We start from the raw sequence: 23,756 nt of genomic DNA, 5'->3' as shown, positions 1-23,756 counted from the left end.
GCTGTCTCTCAACTGATCCTAAAGTACTTTCAAAGACATATGCCCTAAAGGAACAGGAATATATTACTGAGTCACAGAAGACAATCAAGGATTCTTCAGAACAAGAAAGAGAGATGGGTGATAGATGAGTGAGGGAGGCATAAAATTAGGAACCCAGGAATCTAAGATGCTGACAGAGAACCAGTATAGAAATGCCACGAAGCATTTACCAACTCCAAAGTTTGATTCAGAAGATATGGGTCAAAGTAAGGATATGATGAATTAGGAACATTAAAAATTTAAAAACACAAATCACTCTGTTCTTTTTCACTCACTTTATAGACCGTAGAAAAGCAGGTATGTTCTGTTGGCCACCAGTCTTAATGCTACATTAAAAGTTAGAACTTACCTAGTGATATAAAGAGTAGGTTAATAAAGTAATAGTAATTGGCTAGAAACTGTACTAGTCTTCTTTAAATTGTTTAAATAGGCTGAAATACTGTACAAATAAAAGCATCTGTCTTTTCTTTAAAGGGTATACCTGTCCCTTATTTCCATACAAATGTCTTTTATTGACTCTTAACTCACTGAGTAACAAAACAAAGTAGGTGTTGAGTCTGGCAAGGACAGCATGCAGAAAGATACGGAAGCTATACCAAAGATCTTTTACTCTTCATATGATTTCATGGGAGACAGTGTGGCAGATTATGACTGTATCAGTAAGCACCCTGACATACACAGGGGGGCCTGCTATTACAGGTTCTTAGATCTGCATTTATAAAAGGAAAGGCAACTTTTGAGGGGTCAATAATCATTTTAATTAGCTCAAATGCATCTAGACCCACCTTTTTATCTTTTACATTTCCAGAGCTACCAAGCCTCCTATCTATTCAAACAAACAGAGAAAATGCAGAGAAGTAACAATTTTGGGCTCTACTGCTCTAATCAAAGCAATATTGCCATACACTTTACATACATCCCTGAACCAAGAGAGCCTTTACATCTGAGCTGTCAAGGGGTCTGACCATATGGCCACTCAGAGTCTCAACCAGGTTCACACGATCCTTCTCATAAACAAACCCCAAAGTAAAATACCAACCTCCCAGTATATATACATATATATATATATATATATGTATGTATGTATGTATATATATATACACACACACACATATATACACACACATATGTGTGTGTATAAAAATATATATGTACATGTACACATGTACACATGTACGTACACACACACACACACACACACACACACACACACACACACACACACACACTCTGAAGACTCGGCTCCTGATTGGTTCAGAGACAATAGGCACGGAACCCACATGACTCAGCACAGCTGTAAACCATCAGAGTTCAAAGGGGACTGAGCTTTCAGGTGCTCACAATTTAGCCTGAGCCTAGAAAACAACTCCAAACAAACAAATCCCACTTTGCTTGCTGTTATCTCTGGAGTAGCAGGGTTTGGGTTCAGATCCAAGAAAAAGTCTTGAAGCTTCTCTGGGTTTCAGTTTCCTCATGAAGGATGGTATCAACCTTCTGAGAGAGAAGCGATGGGCTCAATGTGCTGAATGACACATTTTTCTGAAGATGGACAATGTGGAAATTTGTTCTTTTTCACTACAGATATTTGTTACAAGGATTTTCTTCTTCCACCACCCCCTCCCAGGAAGAAAGGGAAGCAGAAAAAGAGAAGAAAAACAGTTTTTAAATTTAAGTCAAGTTCACCAAAGTGCTACCATAAATTCAATCTTTAAAAAAGTCGTGCAGTCTCAGGGTCATCCATTGACAGTCTCTCTGGGCATATACAAATGGTGAGGTATTTTTGATGAAATCATCTATTTCTCTCCCTTTAAAACATTCTTGAACAGCTTTTAAGGTTGCATACTAAATTTATTACATTCTTGAAAAGAAAATCAAGCTATATATAAGGGAAATTCACAGTTTCAAATATAATCCTTTTTCCTGTTCTACTATGGATAAGGAAATGCTCATTTTATTTGGGGTTCATACATTTTAAAATTATTTTTAAAAATGAAACTTTCTTGGATTCAAAATTTGACTTTTTGTTTGTACTTACACAAAGTTAAACAAATTCCTTCTAACTGTTCCCCACACCATCTCAAAAGAAATCCTCAACATAGGTTTCACTTTCAATTTTCAGTACCTGTGCTATTTTTAATCACCTAGATTTTCCACCATATTTTTGCTGCTTGCCCTTTTTTCCTTTGGTCTTCACAACATAATTTTTTTATCTCACTGGATTAATGAAATTTGGTTTTTGAAAATTCATCTTTTTAAATAGCCAGCTGCTGGTTTTCTTCCTTTGTGAGGATTTCATCAATTTAGGAAACCTTTTACACAGATACTTCTATATTCAGAATTCATACCTCTGTGAATTTTAAAGTTAAAAAGTCTTTTTCTCATCTGTTCTATATATACACACATTCAAAAATGCTCCCTATTCCAAAAACACTTTAACATTTAACACAGAATGTTCACCTACTTCAACTGTTCCCTTACCAAGTCCTATTTAAAATTAAGGGGAAAGGCTAGTTTAAATTGGCAAACTATTGAGCATTTTCCAAAATAATTGTCATTGCATATATAAGCCACAATGCAAAGTTGGCTAATCAACTTTATTGATTGGCTACTGACAAAAGAGTGTTTACTTTTTAACTAGCATACTAAATTGCTTGAATGTAAAGAAATGCTGCAAAAAAAATGTTTATGAGTTTTATCTTCTAGAAAGTATTTCTCCACTCTAATTTCTGGTATTAAAAATTAAGCTTTAAGAAAAATGAAATCATTCAATAAATCAGAGAATCAAAAACAATCTAAAAGAAAGTAAAGTAATTCTCTGAGAAAAAGGGTAATAGAAAAATGTGAAGATGCAAAAAGAAAGAGCAGAAAGTAAAAACTAATTTACTTTGTTGGGGTAAAATGAACAAGTACTAGTGTTTTATATAAATCATCTTAGTGAAATCATTGATCTTTCTCAGATTCCTTTGTAGTAACATCTGTATTTTAAATCTACTAACTACTATAGGCATACCCAAAGGCTCGATTCTCAGTCCCCTTCTCTTCTCTCTTGCTGACCCCCTCATCAATTCCTATGATTTTAGTTACCATCTCTATTAAGATGATTCCCAACCTTATACATACCCAGTCACTCTCTCACTGTACATCTGGTATCGAATCACCAACTACTTTAAATATTTTGAACTTGATGTTCAGATAAGTCATTGGTTAATCTGATTAAAAAAAAAAAGAATTAAACACTCCCCTCTACCCCTACACAAATTATCAGTAACAAACATGAAAAAAGTGAATTCACAATCACTTAATAAAAGTAATTATTAGAAGCTATTTTGCCCAATTATATGTCAATGAAACCGACAATCAAAATGAAATGTGTGAATATTTGCAAAAATACAAATGGCCCAAATTAACAGAATAGAAAATAGAATACTTAAAAAGTCCTGTCTTAGAAAAAGAAAATGAACCATAAATGAAATGGGGAGGAGGGGAGAGAAAGACCAAATAGATTTACAAGAGGATTCCACCAAATATTTAAAGAACAATTAATTCTAATATTACGTAAGTTGTTTGAAAAAAACAGGTAGAGAAGAAATCCTACTTATGATGAAAAATGCTATACATCCCTGGAAAAAGAACTGATGGTGGCTGAATACAGCCTGAAGCATATTCTTCTAATTTTATTTTTCTTGAGGTTTTGTCTATTTTCTTTCACAACATGACTATTATGGATGTTGTGCATGACTACACATGTACAACCAATATCGAATTGCTTGCTTTCTCAATGAGGGGTATGGGGAGGAAAGAAGGGCGAGAATTTGGAACTCAGAAGTTTAAAAAATGAATGTTAAGAACTGTTTATACTTGTAATTAGGGAAAAATAAAACACTAAATAAAAGCTAAAAAAAGAAATCCTACCAAATTCTTTTTATGACAGAAAAATATGGTCTTGATACCTAAACCAGGTAAATCTAAACAGCAAAAGAAAACTATATACTAATTCCCTCAATGAATATTGTTTTCTTAATGAAAATTAATGTAAAAATTTTATGTACTATATTAGCAAAGAGATTAAAGCAATATGTCACAAAGTACATACTATGACTAAGATGGATTTATACCGAGAGTGTAGGGCTGGTTAAAAATTAGGAAAACTGTTAAGTACAACTGACCATATTAATAAAAGAAAAACAAAATAAGATCATGATTATTTCAATAGATGCAGAAAAAGCTTCTAAGAAAATCTATTCCTATTCAGGGCAGCTAGGTGGTACAGGGGATAGAGCACCAGTGCAGGAATCAGGAGGACCTGACTTCAAATCTCACCTCAGACACTTGACACTCACTAGCTGTGTGACCTTGGGTGAGTCACTTAACCCCAACTGCCTCCTCCTGGGTCATCTCCAGTCATCCTGATGAATATCTGGACAATGGATTCAGATGGCTCTGGAGGAGAAGTGAGGCTGGTGACCTGCACAGCCCTCCCTCACTCAAAACAAAGTCAAGTGCAAGTCATGTCATCATTTCTCTGATGGCATGGTCTTCTTTGGCAACAAAGGACGAACACACATTTCTATTCAAAACACTGGAAGCACAGGAATAAATGGAGCTTTCCTTAAAATGATAAGTAGTGCTGATCTGAAACCAAGATGAAGCATTACCTATAAGAGGGATAAGCTAGAAGTTTTTCCAGTAAGATCAGGAGTGATGCAAAGATATCCATTATCACCAGAACTGTTCAGTTTTCGTTGGTATTCAGTGATTTTTCAGTCAGACTCTGTGACCCCATTTTAGGTTTTCTTGGCAAAGATACTAGAGTGGCTTGCCATTTCTTTCTCTAGCTCACTTAAGAGATGAGGAAACTGGGGCAAATAGAGTTAAATGACTTGGTCAAGGTCACACAGCTAACACTTGTCTGAGGCCAGATCTGAATTCAGGTCTTCTTGACTCCATGTCAAGTGCTCATGCACTATGCCACCTAGCTGCTCCAAATACTTATTTTATACTGTACTAGAAATGTTAGCTATAAGCAATAAGACAAGAAAAAAGAAACTGAAGCAATAAACGTAAGAGAAACAAAACTATCACATTTTTGCAGATCATATGATAGTTGAAATAACCCTAAAGTCAGCTAAAAAATTAACTGGAATGATTACCAACTTCAGCAAAGTTGCAGAATACAAAATAAACCCACAGAAGTCACCAGAACTTCTATTTGTTACCCTGTCCCCGCAAAAGGGTAAGAAGCAAAAGAAAGAGAAATTCTATTTAAAATAACTGCCAACGGTATAAAATAATTGGTAGTCGTCCTGCTAAGATACATACAGGCATTTTATGAACACAATTACAAAAAATTCTTTATACAAATAAAGACAGGTCTAAGTAACTGGAGAAATATTAATTGCTCAGACAATATAACAATGTCAATATAAGTAACAATGATACCTAAATTAGTTTACTTATTTAGTGTCATACCAAACTGCCAAAAAATTATATAACAGTTTCATCTGGAAGAACAAAATTATCAAGAAAATCAAACAAACTAATAAAAAATTTTAAAATGAGAAGGACAGGGACCTAGTAGTACCACCTCAAACTCTACTACAAATCTATAATCATCAAAAACAACTTGGGACTGATGAGAGGTTGCTCAGTAGACTAGATTAAGTGTACAATAGAAAAAAAGATAAATTTGGAAACTTAAAATTAAAAAAAAAAGTAAACCAGCATAGTAGCCTTGTGTTTGAAAAATTCAAAGATCCCAACTACAGGGACAAGAACTCATTATTCAAAAAAAACTGCTGAGAAAACAGAAGTTATCTGGTAAACCAGAAACCAACATTTTATATCATATGCCAAGATAAGCTCAAAATGGGTACATGATTCATTTGCTCAAAAAAGATGACATTATAAGGATATCAGTGAAGCTTGGCAGAAATCACCTGTAAAATCTAAGGATAGTGGAAGACTTTATGACCACACAAGATATAGATAGGTTCACAGGAGGTAAAATGAATAATTTTGATGTGATAAAATTATTATAAAGTTTTTATACAAACAAAATCAATGGGAGCAGAAATTAGGGGACAATCTTTGCAGTAAGTTTCTTTGATAGAGGATTCATTTCTAACATAGGAAACACATCAAATTTGCAAAAATAAGAGTAATTTCCCAACTGATAACGGATCAAAGGATATGAAAAGGCAGTTTTCAAATGAAGAAATACAAGCTACCAATAGCTATGTTAAAAAAAAGTTCTAAACCACTAATAATTAGAGAAATGAAAATTAAAACAACTCTGAGGCACTGATCAGCAAAGAAGACAAGAAAGGAAAATGACAAATTTTGGAAGGGAAGTGGGAAAATAGTCATACTGATATGTATGTGTTGGTATAGCAGTAAAATGACAACCATTGTAGAAAACAATTCGGATCTGTGCTCCAAAAGTTATTAAACTATGAATACCTTTTAATGTGGTCATATTGTTACTAGGTCTACAAGTACTTTTACTTATAGGCATAGACAGGTACAAAAATATTTATAAGCAACTCTTTTTGCGATAGCAAAGAACTGGAAACTGAAGGATGTTCATCAACTGGGGAATGGCTCAACAAGTTTTAGTTATGAATGTGATGGAATACTATATAATACTATTTGTTATAAGAAATGATGAAAGGATAGTTTCAGAAAAACCTGGGAAAGCCTATATAACTAATGCAAAGTGAAGAGAACAGAACCAGTAGGACAATTTACACAATAACAACAATACTGTAAACTTTGAAAGACTTAATAACTGTGACCAATACAACGATCAATCAAAGTTACAAAGGACTCATGATGAAACATTCTATTTACCTTCATGGAGAGCTGATATACTCAAGAGTATAAGCTTAAAGCTTATTTTTCTTATTTCTTCCTTTCTCCCTGTCATGGCTAAAGCAGAAATTTGTTTTGCATAACTATACATATTTGTAATAGATTTTTGTTGCCTTCTCAATGAGTGAGGTTAGGAGGAGAGAATTCAAAACTAAGAAATAAAACTGAATTAAAAAAACACTCATGTTCTATGGACATCTCAAATTAAATATCTCTAAAGCAGAACTCATTATCTCTCTATCCACCTTCCCACCCCAACCCTCTACCAAATTTCCTTATTTCTGCTGAAAGCACAATTAAATCTTTGCTGCCCAAGATAGTGGCAAACCTTGGTATTTTTCTTGGCATATAAGTTTCCCTTTCTTCATGTATGTAATCACTTGTCAAATCTTTTAGTTTAAACGTGTTCGACAACATGTCCTTTATGTGTCTCCATTTCTTTACTCACACATTCATCTGTCTAGTTCAAGCCATCTCCACATCTCATCTGGGCTATTACAAGAGCTTATGAACTAACTTCCCTGCCTAAAGTCTTTTCCTTCCATTCTCTCTTCCACAAGGCTGTCAAATTAATATTCATAAAGCACAGGCATGACCATTTATTTTACTCCCTGATTCAGCAAATTCTAGTGGTTCCCTATATTTCCTTTATTATTAATTATAAGCTCCTTTATTTGGCAGTAAAACCTTTCCCTAATTGGATCAAATCTATCTTTCCTTTTTAAGGATGGGGACAAATACTTACTTGCCCTGATCTACTCTCACTTTTTAACTACGGGTCTCCTGTAAATTCTACTAATCTGCCCAAATCTCTTTTACTCTTAAAAACAAAACACCTTTACTTGACCCTTCTAGCTCTTTCCCTTTCATAATCAAATTCTCATTAAAAAAATTCTCTACTTTTAGCTTCAAATTCCTTATTTGCCACTTCTCAGCAAGTTGCAATCTGGCTTTTGATTCTATCAAAAGAATAAAACTATTCTCACCAACATTACAAAAAATTCTTTTAATTGCTAAGGCCAGTATCAATCAATGAATCAAATAAGTATCTATTAAGTACTAAGCCAGGCACTACACTAGCTAGGCTCTTGGGATATAAGTACAAAGATATAATTCCTACTTGCAAGAGCTCTAATGGAGGAAACAGGTACATTTGTAAATATCTACAACTATAAAGATAACTGAATAAATACAAATATATACAAAGTAGTTAAACAGAAGTTAGTTTGGGAGAGCAATAGCAGTTGGAGATCAGAAAAGGCTTCAATGTAGAGGATGGTGTTTTAGCTGTGTCTTAAAGGAAGAAAGGGACTCTGTGGTAGAGGTAAGAAGGAAGAACATTGCAGGCATGGTTGGTGCTCAATGCAAAAGGCAAAGAGATGGAGGATAAGAGTGTTGTGTGGAAGAAACATAGAAGGTTGGTTTAGCTACATCCAAAATGTGGTGTAAATAGGTGGGAAGAGAATAATATCCAAAGTGGATGGAAAGAAAGAGTGAGACCAGGCTATATTGGGCTTTAAAAGCTAAGAACAGGAGTTTACATTTTGTCCTACAGAAAAGAGGAAGCCAATGCAGTTGGCCAAGTAATAGAATGGGAAGATCAGATCTGCACTTTAAGGAAAATTACTTTGGAAGCAATGTGTAGGAGGGGCTGGAGTAGAGAAACTAAGGGCAGAGAAACCAATTAGAAAGATGTTGCAATAATCCAGGAACGTGAGGGTCTGAACTAAGTTGGTAGCTCCAAGATCCCACATAATCTAAGGCCCAAAGTCCTCCAAATTAGGCATGTTCACAATCCTTTGAAATAATCCCCAACTCTACCCATTCACTTAGCCACTCAATACACCAAAGAAGCTGGTAAGTTTTGCTCATTGTACCTATACAATATCTCTTCAATTCATTTTCTACTTCCACCTCACAGAACCACTCAGTTCAAGACCCCATCACCCTCTGTCTAAACTACTGCAAAAAGATTCTTAACTGAACATCCGGCTCTGAGTCTACTCACTCCAGTCAATTCTCTATAGATGCCAAAGTAATCTTCCCAAGGCATAGTTCTACACATGCTACTTCCCTGCTCAAAAATCTTCAGTGTCTCCCAATTTGCTTCAAAGACAGAATAGAAATTCCTGAAGCTAGCATTTAAGGGGGCATAGAGTGACTCCCACATTTATTTTCAAACATTTACCTTCATACATTTGATATTCCAGCCAAATTGAACAAGTTGTTCCCCTGTACGGGAACCTTATACCTAGAAGGAACTTCGTGCTCACTTCTACCTCTAGGAATCTACACTTTCTTTGACAATTCAGTTTAGTTCAGGGACCAGCTCCTCTGTGGAACCTCCCCTGACTCCCCTTCCTCTCCCAACTGTCAATGTTGTCTGTAAATTATCTTGCATTTTAACCTGTGCACATGTTCTATCCCCTCAGTAGAATGTGGAAGATTCTTTATTTCAGTCTCTAATAACAAGTCACAAGATATACGCATGATTATTGTTGTAGAATTGAATAGAAACGATGTTTTAAAGAAGCACACTGTGAGTGTGCTTAAACCTTAAAAACTGTAGTTGTATAAAAGTGGGATGGACGGCCTTGGATAAACAATGGCTTCTTTATTGCACATGTATAACTTTAACAAATTGCTTATGGGGTGGGGGGGTAGAATGAGGAAGAAAGGGAAAAAATTGGGAACTCAAAATAATGTTAAAAATTGTGTTTATATGTAATTGGGGAAAAATTATTAATTTTTTTTAGCATTTGACATCTTTAAAATGTTATTTATTTTTAGTTTTCAACATTCATTTTCACAAGATTTTGAGTTCCAAATTTTCTCCCCATCTCTCCCCTTCCCCAAGACACCGTGTATTCTGATTACCCCTTCCCCCAATCTGCCCCTCCTTCTATCACACCCCTCCCTCCCTTTACGCCCATCTCCTCTATTTTCTTGTAGGGCAAGATAGATTTCTATACCTCATTACCACATGCAAAAACAATTCTCAACATTTGTTCCTAAAATTTCGAGTTCAAACTTCTCTCCCTTCTTCCCTCCCACCCATCCCTGAGAAGGCAATCAATTCAATATAGGTTATACACGTAACCTATAACCTATAACTTCCATGAAAGTCATGTTGTGAAAGACTAACTGTATTTCCCTCCATCCTACCCTGCCCGCCCATTTATTCTATTCTCTCTTTTGACCTTGTCCCTCCCCAAAAGTGTTTACTTCTAATTACCCCCTCCTCCCATTTGCCCTTCCTTCTTTCATCCCCCCCACTCCATTTATCTCCTTCTCCCCCACTTTCCTGTAGTGTAAGATAGATTCTCATACCAAATTGAGTATGTTATTCCCTCCTTAAGCCAAATGTGATGAGAGTAAGCTTCACTTCGGGGGAAAAAAATTATTAAAAAATAAAATAGTGGGCTTCCATGTCACCAAGTCTCCAAACAAGGGTTAAATGAACTAACTTTGGGGGAAACTATAGAAGGAAATTTCTACATAGATATGGATTAGATTAGGCAGCTCTGCTCTAAGATCTTTACCAACTCGGAAGTTATGTGATTTTCTATTTTCAATTTTAAAAAAGACCCACAAATTAGGGCTTGGATTTAGGTTTAGCAAGGATCAATTATAAACAAATAGAAATTGTTTCTTATAAATATGTCTCAAACAAGTTCCCTAATCTTTCTAAATTTTTACCATCCCACTGGCTATCTTATTCTTAGGCCATCATGGAGCTAAACTAATCCAAAACACATTTAAAACAGGAATAATGTAAAATAAGCGTACAGTGGGTAAGCTAGAACCAGAGTGTAAAAGGCTATTTTTTTCTTTTTAAATTTATTTTTAATTCGAATTTTAACCAAAAATAAGCATTTTCACATACACAAAATATAAAAGAGAAATGTAAAGAAACCATGCATCCATTTCATATAGAATTTCTTGCTTTAATGAAAAAATATAGAAAAATGCAATGCTTTCAGGTCTATCTTTGTCAATGCTTCCTTCCAAACTTCCTCTTTCCTCTTGGGTCTTTTGAAAACTGTTTCAATGACATCACAACTGCTAACCTCCCTGTGTGTTCCAAATCTCATTCCCTCCCATTAGAAACTGAAATAAAGGGGGTCAGAGATGGGGTGGGGTGGAAAGAAGAACCACAAACAAATAAGCATAGTAAATCAAACAAAACACACCACAGCGGCCTCAGCCACAAATTCATGTCAGGAGACACATTTAGGGTTACATCACAGGTCCTCTGGAAACTTGGTTTATCTCTGGTTTCATTAGAGTTCCTAAGAACTTTCCTTCTTTTCTTTTTTACACCATTGTTGTCCTTGTATAGTCACTGTCCTCCTCATTTCATCAGTTTGTGCTATCCAGTAACCCTGAAATCATCTTTGATCACTTCTCACTCATATGCCAAAATAAGTTCAGGTGTTCCCCAGATGTTGGGGCTGTTAGATTCTAGCTCTTTTCTTTTTCTCTTTTAGTTCCCCCTGGACAATCGGAAAGTTTATTTTGCTTGGGGCCATTGGCCTTCTCTCTTCATTATTTTTTCTTTGCTCCGTATCTTCAGATTTGACTCCTTGTGTCATGTTTTAATATATTTCTACATCAAAATGTTTTTGTGTTCACCCCTTTTTCTAGTTCAAATAAAAATAAGGTTTTCTGACCTCATTTCCTTTCCCAACCAATCATTCCTTTATATTTACATATTCTTCTTCCCATGAACTCCAATTATGAGAAGTAGCCAGTTCCATGCCTTTCCTCCTTTCCATTCTACATTAGTGTCTTCCTTTTACAATTCTTTTTCTTTCCTCTATTAAATGTTCAGAACAGAACTAATTCACTATGAGGACTTCTGTTTTTCTTATTTAAGTCCCTCAAACTTTTGAAGTTGTAAAGTTTACAAACATGTGTTTCTTCTCTTTTCACAATGTTTTCTTCTTACATTCTAACATACAGCACCTTCCAATTTCTATCACAAATTCACCTATGATTCTCTGGATCCTTGTGTTTGCATTTCAAATTTCCTACTTAGCTCTAGCCTTTATTCAAGAATGCTTAAAACTTTCCTATTACATTAAACAAATATTTTGTTTTCCCTGTTGAATTATACCTAGTTGGGCAGAGTAAGTTACTCTTGGTTGTAAGCCCCTGTCTTCTGACTTCTGGAATACTGTATTCTAAGATACATTCTGGTTTTGAGTAAAAGTTGCCAGGTCCTGTGTGACCTTACTGTGGTTATTTGAGTTTTTTTCTGGATACTTACAGTAGTTTTTCTTTGAAATGAGAATTCACAATTTTGGCTATAGCAGTACTAGGACTTTTCCTTCTAAAACTTCTTTTAAAAGGTAATAGACAGGTTCTATTTTGAATTTTTTCCTATGGTTCTAATAAATTTGGCTAGTTTCCATTTAAGAGTTTTTGAAATACTGTATCAAGGCCTTTAAAGAAACAAACATGGTTTTCAGGGAGTGAAGTGATTCCTAAATTTTCTGTTCTTGATCTCCTTTGCAGGCCAAGTGATAGTTATTGGGTTTATATTTTTATTTTCTTTTATTTCTTGCTCTATCATGGGGTCATTGATTTTTGCTTGGTTTGCTTTAGTTTTTAAGGAGTTCACTTACTAGCTAATGTTTACCATTTTCTGTTCTCAGCTACTTATTCTCCTTCCAATTCTTTCTTCCAAGGGTTTTATTTTTATTCTCCTCATTTCTTAGGTATTCTTGCAGAGTCCCTTTTCTCCCTTTTGAGTCTCTATCTGCAATTGTTGCAATTTATTTTCTCTTTCTAAGTTAGATTTTTGGACATGTCTAAATCAACAGTAATTCTTCATAGCAGCTGATATTGTCTTTGATTGACTCATTTCTCCAGTCTTAGATCTTGAATTGGAACTTTGTGCCAAGGTCAGAAACCTGGTTGTCCTGAGCTCCTGTGACCTCCACTTTCCAAGATTAAACATTCAGAGAGCTCTGCATCTTCAGGTGGCATCTCAGCAGAGCACAAAGGACCTTGGATTCCAAGGGCCAGTCTGGTGTGTCCTGGTCAGTGCCCTGACTCCATAATGCTTCTCATGGCTTCCAAACTGGATTTCCAATTACCCTGGGGCTTTCTATCAGACCCTTTAGTTCTTACTGCTCCTAGACACAGAGCACATTTCTCTGTCCTAGTGCTGGTTGGCTGGGAGGCTTGTTTGCCTCTGCTCACATACTGTTCCTAGTAACTCCCTTTCCAGCCAGGTCTTTGGCTTCCAAATTTTTGAGCCATTTTGGGATGGAAGAAGTTAGTCACTGTGGATTCTCACTGGACTTCTTGATCATTATTAAATATGGTCTCAATTTCAGTGTTTTTCTGTGGGAGCTGGGCAATCTGCCTCAGTGGCTCTACTGACCAGAAATTCTATGAAGAGTTTAAATACCAAACTAAGATATTTAGCTGTTAGTCCTCAATTACTTGCTACACAAATGTATGTGCATATATTTAGACGCCTAGATTAATAAAGACCTGTGAAAATTTGTAAGTGATCAGAAAATAAATCAAGGTGTATGCTCTATTCATAGAAATTACATCTGGTGTAAATATGTGCTCAACAAACAGATTAGTGAAAGTCTACGAATACAGGAAATCCATACCTCACATATATGTTGCCAATCAACCTCCTCTATAACTTTCTCTTGTGGGTGGCAAGGTAAGAAGGAAGGAATTCTGGGTCTGGATTCTGAGGAGCTGGAACTGCCATTTACTACCCGTAACTCCAAGTCCCTATACCTTCACTGATAAATGCTTTTACATTCATTCACTCACTTCTTTGGGCTTGACTTTTCTCATCAATAAGATAAAGGGTTTGAACTACACAAACTAATCAATAAATGGTTATTAAGTATCTACTACTTTAAAGGTACTGAACTCTAAGTTCTCTTTTAGTTTTCAATGTAGATCCTATTTGCAAATATGCTGATAAGCAGCTCTTAGCAGAAAGTTTAATGCCATCTTTCTGACACAGAGATATGAACTGGTACTAAATGAAGAATTTAAAATTATCAAAATTATGCACAGTCACATAAAAATGCAATTTCACTAACCAACTTTTTAATAGTAATAATTCTAATTCAAAAGCACATGCTCTCTACCTTTCATCTATTGGCAAGAACAAAACAAAAAATAAAACCCAGCATGATAACAGATCTGCAAACTCATCTATGTGGGTGTTCCCTCTATCAATGAAAGCTGAAATCTATACCCACCTGCTCATCTTATACGGCTCATAGTAAAATCATTCCATATATTTTCTACAAGGTGGTCACTCAAAGTGCTGAAGAACTTCCCCCCTGATGGGAAGAATGCGATGTTCTCTTCAGTGGAAAAGTCAGCCTATCAGTTGTACTCTTGTTCTCAAATGAGCCTATCTTTTTTTTTTTTCTCAATTACACGTTACTTTGACATCTATATATCTTATGAAACACAGAACATGGTAACAAGTTACAAGATAAACTAAAATTATAAAGCAGAAATAGAAAAAAAAATCCTATATCTCAATGAAAGATGGAAATACTTCAAACAGCAAATGGGGAAATAGCTAACATAGACAACATTACTGCTACACTGATATGAACGAAGCCCAAAAGAAATGGAAGAACTATTCACAAAAATAATTAAAGAGAAAAGAGTATCAGAAAACTGGAACAACAGTATTATCATTTTCTCTGACAAAGAGATAATAAAACCAACCTGAGGAACTATTGACCTATCAGCCACCTGCAGGCAATCTACAAAGTTAGGTACAGAAGGTACTAAAGATACTGAACAATTGACTCACTGCAGCCCTGGATTTTATCCAATCAATAGAACATGCCGTCTTTCAATCAAGATTCTTCACAAAAGGCTACCTTTGTGATAAATGAACCACTGGAAAAAGATTCTAATATAACTTTCCATTGAATATAGTATTCATCAACTGTGAGAAAGCTTTTGAGACAAGAAAAAAGGACTTCATGTTAAGTTCATATTCAGACACACAAAAGAAATGCATAGCACTGAGTGAACAAGTAGAATCTATCTCAATACATCTACTTTGTATCACTGCTTGATCAATTACAAGTGATCAAAATTGTAAGACTGGTTTTATTTATACACTCATAATTCCTTAATTATATATACATATGTATATATAGTTACACACACACGTATGTATGTTTGTACGTATATAACCTTTAGCAACATATTAGCTACTAAACTTAGTCCAACATATTTTATGATCACATACAAGGTAATTATTTGCTTTACAATAATTTTCATGTTTCTGAAAGAATGAAAAGAAGATCATCTAAATATACCAGAGTTTTTCAAACCAACCCACTAAAGCATGAAATTAGGGAAAACCTAAGCAGATCCCTTTCCAGCTACATCCAAGGTGATTATTACTGAAAAACCAGAAATGTGGTAACTTGTCATAGTACAGATCCACAAAATGCCAGGGACAAGAAATGCAAATGAAACATCTCAACAGTATGTCATTAAAAATGTTTTCATAGAGTTATATAACTTAAAATTTTTCCATGTCTCATAATGCTTTTTATGGAAGAATATTATATTTAACTACCTTGCCAGGCCAATATTGCCCTCCATTTGGTGGGGTTAACACTTAACTCAGTGACACCAAAGGTGTTCTGTACCTATTCAATGCTAGTCCATCTTCAAGAGCCAGTTTCAGTCTCACCCTCACGATGAGAACAATATGAGTAAAACTTGGAATGAGAAATATAAATAGAATATTTAGAGAAGCAAAAGAGAAGATGTTGTAGGATAGTTGGAAATGAGATGAGAAAGGTAGGCTAGGGGAGACTTCCAGGCAAGATAATGACCTAAAAGGAGCAGGCAGATCAGTTTCTCCACACCTACTCCAGCAAAAGCCTAAAAAATCTATCAGGCCAAATAATGATGAAACAATAAAATGAGAACCTATAATAACTGGCATCTTCTATCCACTGAACAAAGAGCCAGCAAGTAAAGCCAATGCCAGCATAGGAAAACAACCAGGAATCATCCAAATGCAACCAGAGACACATGAATCCAGCAAGGCTGTTTTCTAAGGCAGCAAGAGTTCAGGTCTTCAATAGTAAACTCCAGTGTTGTTGGAAATCCATTGCAGGGGCACTGGAGAACAGTAGTAGCCAGTGAGGGATACAGAAGCAGTGTTCAGACTAGGATACCCCAGGCTGGCCCCTGGAATCCAAGGCCTCTAGCACTCTGTCCTCAATTATCATGCAGAGTCCTGATGAACCAACACTGAATCTCAAAGATTCCAGGTAGTTTAATCCTGCACATGGAGGAGGTTAGCACAGGAAAATAGGCGTTCTAGGGCAAGATGAAGCATGAGTGATGACTCCACCCCCAAATTCAGCAGGTGATATAGTGGTCCTGGCACAAAATCCAAGTTCAGAAACTAAGGCTTGAATCCAAAGAAAACAGCAGCTGCCCTCAAGAATTACTGTAGATGCAAAAATGCCCCCAAATTAGGATACAGATGACCTACTCTGGCAACAACAGTTAAGAGGAAACTCGAAGGACTGTCTACAAGGACTACATGAATTTCTAGAAAAAATGGAGGGATTAAAAACAAATGAAATAAAACCTGGGGTAAGTAGCTTAGAATAGCTTTATATAAATTCATAAAGATCTATTTTTCTGTACCAGTTAATAATGGAACTTAAACAAACAGTAGCTTTCACATCAATGTTTTTTAATATGTAGTTCAATCCTCCCCAACTGAACTATAAGCTCTTGGAGGGAAGAAACTATGCACTATGGTTCAAGATTTCAGTTGACTCACAGCATGACATTACGAACACAGCAAACACTCAAATACATAATGAGAACAAATTACAACTATGGGAAGCCATCACTCAAGAGCCTTCCTAATTCTTAACATATTCTCAAATACTGTGGCTAGAAAAATAAAAAATCAATAAGAAAACCTTAAAATGGCCTCTATACAATACATTCAATCTTTACTTTTTTTCACTTATTCATAGGACAGGAATAATGAGATTCTACATTTCCAATTTTAAATAACTTCACTACTTAAAATGAATTAGCCCTAAAGAAGTAGTTACCAGTGCTGTTACAAACCAGACTATTATTACAAAGGTCTCTAATGAAATAATGGTATGTACAAGTGGCCCATACCAAAGCAGTAAAGCACCCGTCTATAAAATTTCATCAGCAAACTCTTTTCTTGAATTTTATATAGCCCCAAATTTATTAGACCTGGAAAAACGAAGGTGAATTTCTACATCCTACTACAAGGCCAACTTATTTTCTAGTTAAAAAAAAAACCTCAATCCTAGTTATTTAATGACCTCCCAAACACAACTACCTCATATTTAACTACTTTGTACGTATTTCTATTTATCACTTTTCTCCCCTATTAGAATGAATACTTCTTGTGAGAAAGAATTGTTTCATTCTTTTTACTTAAATTTCCAATGCATGGTAGTCCCTCAATAAATATATGCTGACTGACTGGAAAGAATTCCAGCCTTAGAGCTAGGAAAAAAACTGGATTTGAATCTTGACTCTGAGATTTATAAACTGCATGGGAATGAACAAGTCACATATGTCTCTGAGCTGAAAAATGGGGACAATATTTGTAGTGCCTACTTCCAATAGCTGTGAGAAGCTGAATGAGATAATGTACAAAAATACTTAGCAAATTTGAAAGGACTATGTAAATGTAAGTTTCTACTATTACCATGTTTATTCACCTCTCAAAATGAGCTAGGAATATTTCTGTATATGATTTAGACAAAAATATTTTGTAAAATGCTATGTATCAAAGCCATTATGCCATAATCCTAAATTACCAGTGAAGTTAAGATTTAAAATATTTTTTAAATACTAATTTATGTATTTTTAGTTTTCAACATTCATTTCCACAACATTTTGAGTTTGAAATTTTGTCCCCATCTCTCCCCTTCCCTCACCCTAAGACCTCGTGAATTCTGATTACTTCTTCCCCCAACCTGCCCTCCCTTCTATCACACCCCCTTCCTTTCTCTTATCCTCATCCCCTCTATTTTCTTGGAGGACAAGTTAGATTTCTATACCCCATTGCCTGTATACCTTATTTCCCAGTTTCATGTAAAAACAATTGCTAACATTCGTTTTTAAAACTTTGAGTTCCAACTTTTCTCCCTTCCTCCCTCCCCACTCATCTCCACTGTGAAGGCAAGCAATTCAACATATATTATACATGTATAGCTATGCAAGACTTCCATAAGACTCATGTTGTGGAAGACTATATTTCCCTGAATCCTATCCTGCCCCTCACTTATTCTATTATCTTTTGAACCTATCCCTCCTCAAAAGTATTTACTTCTAATTACACCCTCCATTCTATCCCCCTCAACCCTACTTTCCTGTAGTGTAAGATAGTTTCATAGCAAATTGAGTATGAATGTTATTCCTTCCTTAAGCCAAGTTATGAGTAAGGTTCATTTTTTCCCTCTCACTTCCCCTCTCTTCCCTTTCATTAAAAAAACTTTTTCTTGCCTCTTTTATGTAAGAGATAATTTGTCCCACTCCATTTTTCCCTTTCTCCTCCCAATATATTCCTCTCACCCCTTAATTTTATTGTTTTTAGATATCATCCCTTCCTATTCAACTCACCCTGTACCCTCTGTCTGTATGTATATAATCCCTTCAACTTACCCCAGTACTGAGAAAACTCTCAAAAGTTACAAATATTATCTTTCCATGTAGGAATATAAACAGTTCAACTTTAGTAAGTCCCTTATGATTTGCTATTTATCCTCCTTTCCTGTTTATCTTTTCATACTTCTCTTGATTCTTGTGTTTGAAAGTCAAATTTTCTATTTAGCTCTGATCTTTTTCTTCAAGAACGCTTGAAAGTCCTCTATTTCATTGAATGACCATTTTTTCCCCTGAAGTATTATAATGAGTTTTGCTGGGTGGGTGCTTCCTTGTTTTAATCCTAGATTCCTTTGACTTATGGAATATCATATTCTAAGCCTTTCGATCCCTTAAAGTAGAAGCTGCTAGATCTTGAGTTATCCTGATTGTATTTCCACAATACTCAAATTGTTTCTTTCAGGCTGCTTGCAACATTTTCTCTTTGACCTGGGAGCTCTGGAATTGGGCTACAATATTCCTAGGAGTTTTCCTTTAGGGATTTCTTTCAGGAGATAATGGGTGGATTCTTTCAATATTTTACCCTCTGGTCCTAGAATATCAGGGAAGTTTTCCTGGATAATTTCATGAAAGACAATGTCTAGGTTCTTTTTTTGATCATAGAGTTCAGGTAGTCCCATAATTTTAAAATTGTCTCTCCTGGATCTATTTTCCAGGTCAGTTGTTTTTCCAATGAGATATTTCATATTGCTATTTTTCATTCCTTTGGTTTTGTTTTATAATTTCTTGATTTTTCATGAAGTCATTAGCTTCCATCTGCTCCCTTCTAATCTTTAAGGAATGATTTTCTTCAGTTAGCTTTTGGACCTCCTTTTCCATCTGGCCAATTCTGCTTTTTAGGGAATTCTTCTCTTCATTGGCTTTTTTGGATCTCTTTTGTCATTTGGGTTGGTCTATTTTTTACAGTGTTATTTTCTTCAGCATTTTTTGGGTCTCCTTTAGCAAGCAGCTGACTCATTTTTCATCATTTTCTTGCATCACTCATTTCTCTTCCCAATTTTTCCTCTACTTCTCTTACTTGATTTTCAGAATCCTTTTTGAGCTCTTCCATGATCTGAGACCACTTCATATTTTTCTTGGAGGCTTTGGATGGAGGAGCTTTGACTTTGTTGTCTTCAGTTTGCATGCTTTGGTCTTCCTTGTCACCAAAGTAAGATTCTATAGTCTGATTCTTTTTTTTGGTTTTTACTCATTTCCTCAGTCATTTACTTGATTTTTGACCTCTTTGTCAAGGCAGATCTCTCCCTTTAGTGGGGATGGGGTAGGTCCAATCTGTGGGCCTAGAGCTCCAGTCGCTGTTTCTGCCCATGCTGCTGCTGTGGCTACTGAGCGTTCCTCTACCCCCTCTACCCTGGGGCTGAGGGCAGGAACACTCCACTCTCCCACACTGGTCCCACAGGCTTTTTCCACTGACCTTCCAATTTGTCCTCAGCAGTTTGGGGTCCTGAAGTCTAGAAACAACCACAGGTGAGAGAGATTCAGTCTCCCCAAGGCCTGATCAGGTCCTGTCTATGCCTGAACGGCCAACACTGGACTGCACCCTGCTTACCCCTGTGGTGCAATAGACACTTCTTGGTGACCTTCCAGGAAGTCTTGGGCTGGAGAATTGCTTCACTCCGTCATTTTGTGGGTTCTGCAGCTCCAGGATTTGTTTAGAGCCATTATTTACAGTTATTTGGCTAGGCTTAGGAGCAGCTCTAGAAAATGCAGGCTGTTACTCTGCCATCTTGGTTCTGCCCCAGATTTAAAATATTTTAACAAAAGACAACTGCTTAAGTAACTAGCAATGTTTCCCCTGGATAAGAGAAGACTAAGATAGATAGCACTTTTCAAATATGTGGAAAGACTATTACATAGACAGCACAATGGCATCTGTTTACCTTTAGGGGGTAGAATCAGGCAAAACGAATAGAAGCTGCAAAGAGGCAAATTTAAACTTGAGATAAAGAAAAACTTACTAACAGTTAAAGTTCTCTAAAAGCATATTGGCTGCCTGGGGAAACAATATGATTTCTCACTGGAGGTCTACTTTTCCATATTAGTAGAACCTTTCAGTTTTAAAAAAAATGTATAGCAGGACCTTTGTAGTAAAATTCTCTAAAATTATTTTAAGTGCCTATTAACATACAACATAAGTTTTAATTTTAAAAAAACAAACAACCTTCAGATGTTTCAGGGTTCCTTGAAACAGTATGAGAAACAATGAACTTGAACTGTTTTTAAAGGAAATCTTTATCTAATTTTACTTTTGTAGTGTTCGCATTTTATGAAAAATAAGGAATCAAGAAAATGAGGTGATGTTACTGATCCATTTGTGCATATAAGCAAAGACAAGGAAAAGCCTGAAATTATACCACCACAACAGTTACATGTGTAACATGCAGCTAACTGTGGAAATTATGGTAACTGGGGAACAAAAACCTAAGATTTTATCACAGCAACCAGCAAACAATTATAAAGATTAAGGGCAATAAAGAGGTATGAGTTAGGTCTATTCTCTGACAAAAGATTATATGACTTTTGCAACAACAAGAAAATTACATATACGCATATTTTTTCAATTTAACAGTTATATAATAGGTTACCTTAAATGTTAACAAAAAATAACAAGAATATTTAATAATTCAACTTAGGAAAAATGACAAATATGTCTAGATTATACTAATGCAACACAATACTAATTCAACTATATGGTAGCTTGTTGAAACTCATTTCATCTGCACACTAAATATGGAAATTAAATTGTCTTTAAATTACATCCATCATGAAAGGCATGGTGGTCTAAATTATTCATTTTCTTTCTATTTTCCACTACAACATGGCAGAAGAAGATGCATCTTTAAAAAAAAAAAAAAGCACCAAAAATGACTGAAACTGTTCATGTTAATTAGTAAAGTTTTATCATAAAGATGATGTCTGAGTTTTGTTTAAAAAGGTTTTAATACTTTGAAGTGTATCCAGAATATGCTCTAATCCATGAGGTCTACTCATAGGTATATCACATGGTATGGCAAGAAATGGCAAATGCTTTGGATTGATAATTAAGTCATTACACCTGGAGCGCCATCAATGTGTGAAGCCAATGTCACCATGCAGATTTTCCTGAAGACTTTGATGGGGAAGACCTGGGGAAGAACATCAGCCTTGAAGTTGAACCGTCTGATACAAGTGAAGATGTCAAGGCCAAGATACAAGGTAAGGAAGATATTACCCCTAACCAACAAAGACTGATTTTTGCCAGCAAGAAACTGAAAGATGGACATACTTTGTCCTATTACAACATTCAGAAGGAGTCTACCCTTCATATTGTTCTGAGGCTCCATGGTGGTGCCAAGAAGAGAAAGAAGTCTTATACCACTCCCCCCAAAAAAAACAATTAAAGAAAGAAGGGTAAGCTAGTTGTTCTGAAGGCTGATGAGACCTGGCAACATTAGCTGTCTTCAATGAGTACCTTTCTGATGAATGTGGTGCTGGAGTCTTTATGGCTAGTCATTTTGACAGACATTATTGTGGCAAGTGCTATCTAATCTACTGCTTCAACAAGTCAGAAGACAAGTAAATGTATCTGTTAATAAAAAAAAAAAAAAGTCAACTAAAAAAATCATTATACCTGGCAGTATATATAGTCACAAACTGTTAACTATGTGACCTTAAGCAAGAAAATATCTCTGAGTCTCAGATTCCTTATCTGGAAAACAAAGGGCTTGGACTTCATGGTATGTCAGGTCCCCGACATCTCTAAAGTCCAGAATTCTCTACTATCAGTCAGGCAATCACAATATAAAAGGGAACGAAAAGAATGAAAATATGCAATCCTCCAGCTTTTTAAAATCAATGAATCAATGAAGCTCTAAAAACTGGAGATCACAAAAAACTGTGGCCTTATGTGTGTATGTTTTCATGCAATGGAGAGTCAAGTAGTACTAACAGAATTCATTTAATATCTCAGGGATAGAAACGTACCACTTGGGCTACTGATCTGTCCTATCTCATTGATGATAAATGACTTTGCATTTATTCCTCTACTACTTCTCAAAATCAAACAAGCATTGGACAGATAACAGCAACTAATGTAGGTTCACCTATCCATCATCTTTCTATTACTCTTAGGTACCTGATTCCTACAAGAATGTGGTATATTCCAAGATGCCTACCCACATAGCATTACTAGGAGCATACTGACATTTACACAATGGATTTTTGTGACATCAAGCAGTGTGGGATAATTGTATTTTTCAAAATGAACCAACTTGACTCCCATTTTCTATGACCAGAAAACTATTTATCTGAATGAGCATGCACATGCACGCACTTTCACATATAACTGAGAGGTATGGTAGAATGGTATGTACTTAGATTCAGATACTCAAACCTCATCTCAAATACTAACTTGTGATGAGAGGTAACTTACTTATTATTATTAACCTCTTAAATCCCCCAATTTCTTATGTGGAAAATTGAGATAACTGTAATTCATAAGGCAGGGGGCAAGCAAGAAGTGTTCTGCAATATGTATGTGTACTATATATGTAGATATATATGTACTATAATACGCACAATATAAATGTAGGTAGCATTACATGTATTTCTGCATTTACATACATACATACATACACACACACAAAATTCAAATTATGATGACAGGTAGCATGGCATAGAGGATAAAAAGCAGGCCTTAGAGACCAGAAGACCTGGGTTCAATTCTTTCCTCCAGTATATATCAACTGTGTGATCCTAGATAAAAGCCAATTACTCTCTCAGTGACCTATGCAATTCTCTAAGATATATAAGCTGCAGAAAAAGAACTGACCTACACTGGTATTTTGACCTGCATTTTTTCATCCATGAACTCTCTATACCAATAAAGTCACAGGTACCATATCTGTCCCCAATATAAATTTTGACAGATTGACTCAACCTGACTGACTGTCCAGCAGTGTGCAAAAGAATTTTTAATCCACTTAAGTTTATCCAGTAAGAAGAGTTAGTTCAGTCTTCCTCATGGATGTGAATTTATTGAGGAAGTTATATAACATTTTGGAGTTGATACAATTAATACAAGGTCATCTATGAATGGACACATTCAGAAAACCTCCCTATCAACAGAATATCCTCTTTTTGTTTCAACTCTGCAT

At 35.6% G+C, this 23,756-nt stretch overlaps 1 protein-coding gene and 1 pseudogene across 14 annotated transcripts in view; one reads left to right on the top strand and one right to left on the bottom strand.

Annotated features, from left to right (window-relative positions):
- Positions 1 to 23,756, bottom strand: part of MLLT10 (MLLT10 histone lysine methyltransferase DOT1L cofactor) — a 259,175-nt gene that overhangs the window by 52,183 nt on the left and 183,236 nt on the right. The gene's annotated exons all lie outside the window — the stretch shown is intronic.
- LOC140532791 (ubiquitin-ribosomal protein eS31 fusion protein-like) lies at positions 21,597 to 22,240 on the top strand (annotated as a pseudogene).

The sequence above is a fragment of the Notamacropus eugenii genome, chromosome 3, assembly GCF_028372415.1.
Source record: "Notamacropus eugenii isolate mMacEug1 chromosome 3, mMacEug1.pri_v2, whole genome shotgun sequence".
In the NCBI taxonomy this organism is placed as follows: Eukaryota; Metazoa; Chordata; class Mammalia; order Diprotodontia; family Macropodidae; genus Notamacropus; species Notamacropus eugenii.
The sequence above is the reverse complement of the archived record's forward strand: the minus strand, read 5'-3'. Positions and strand labels throughout refer to the sequence as shown.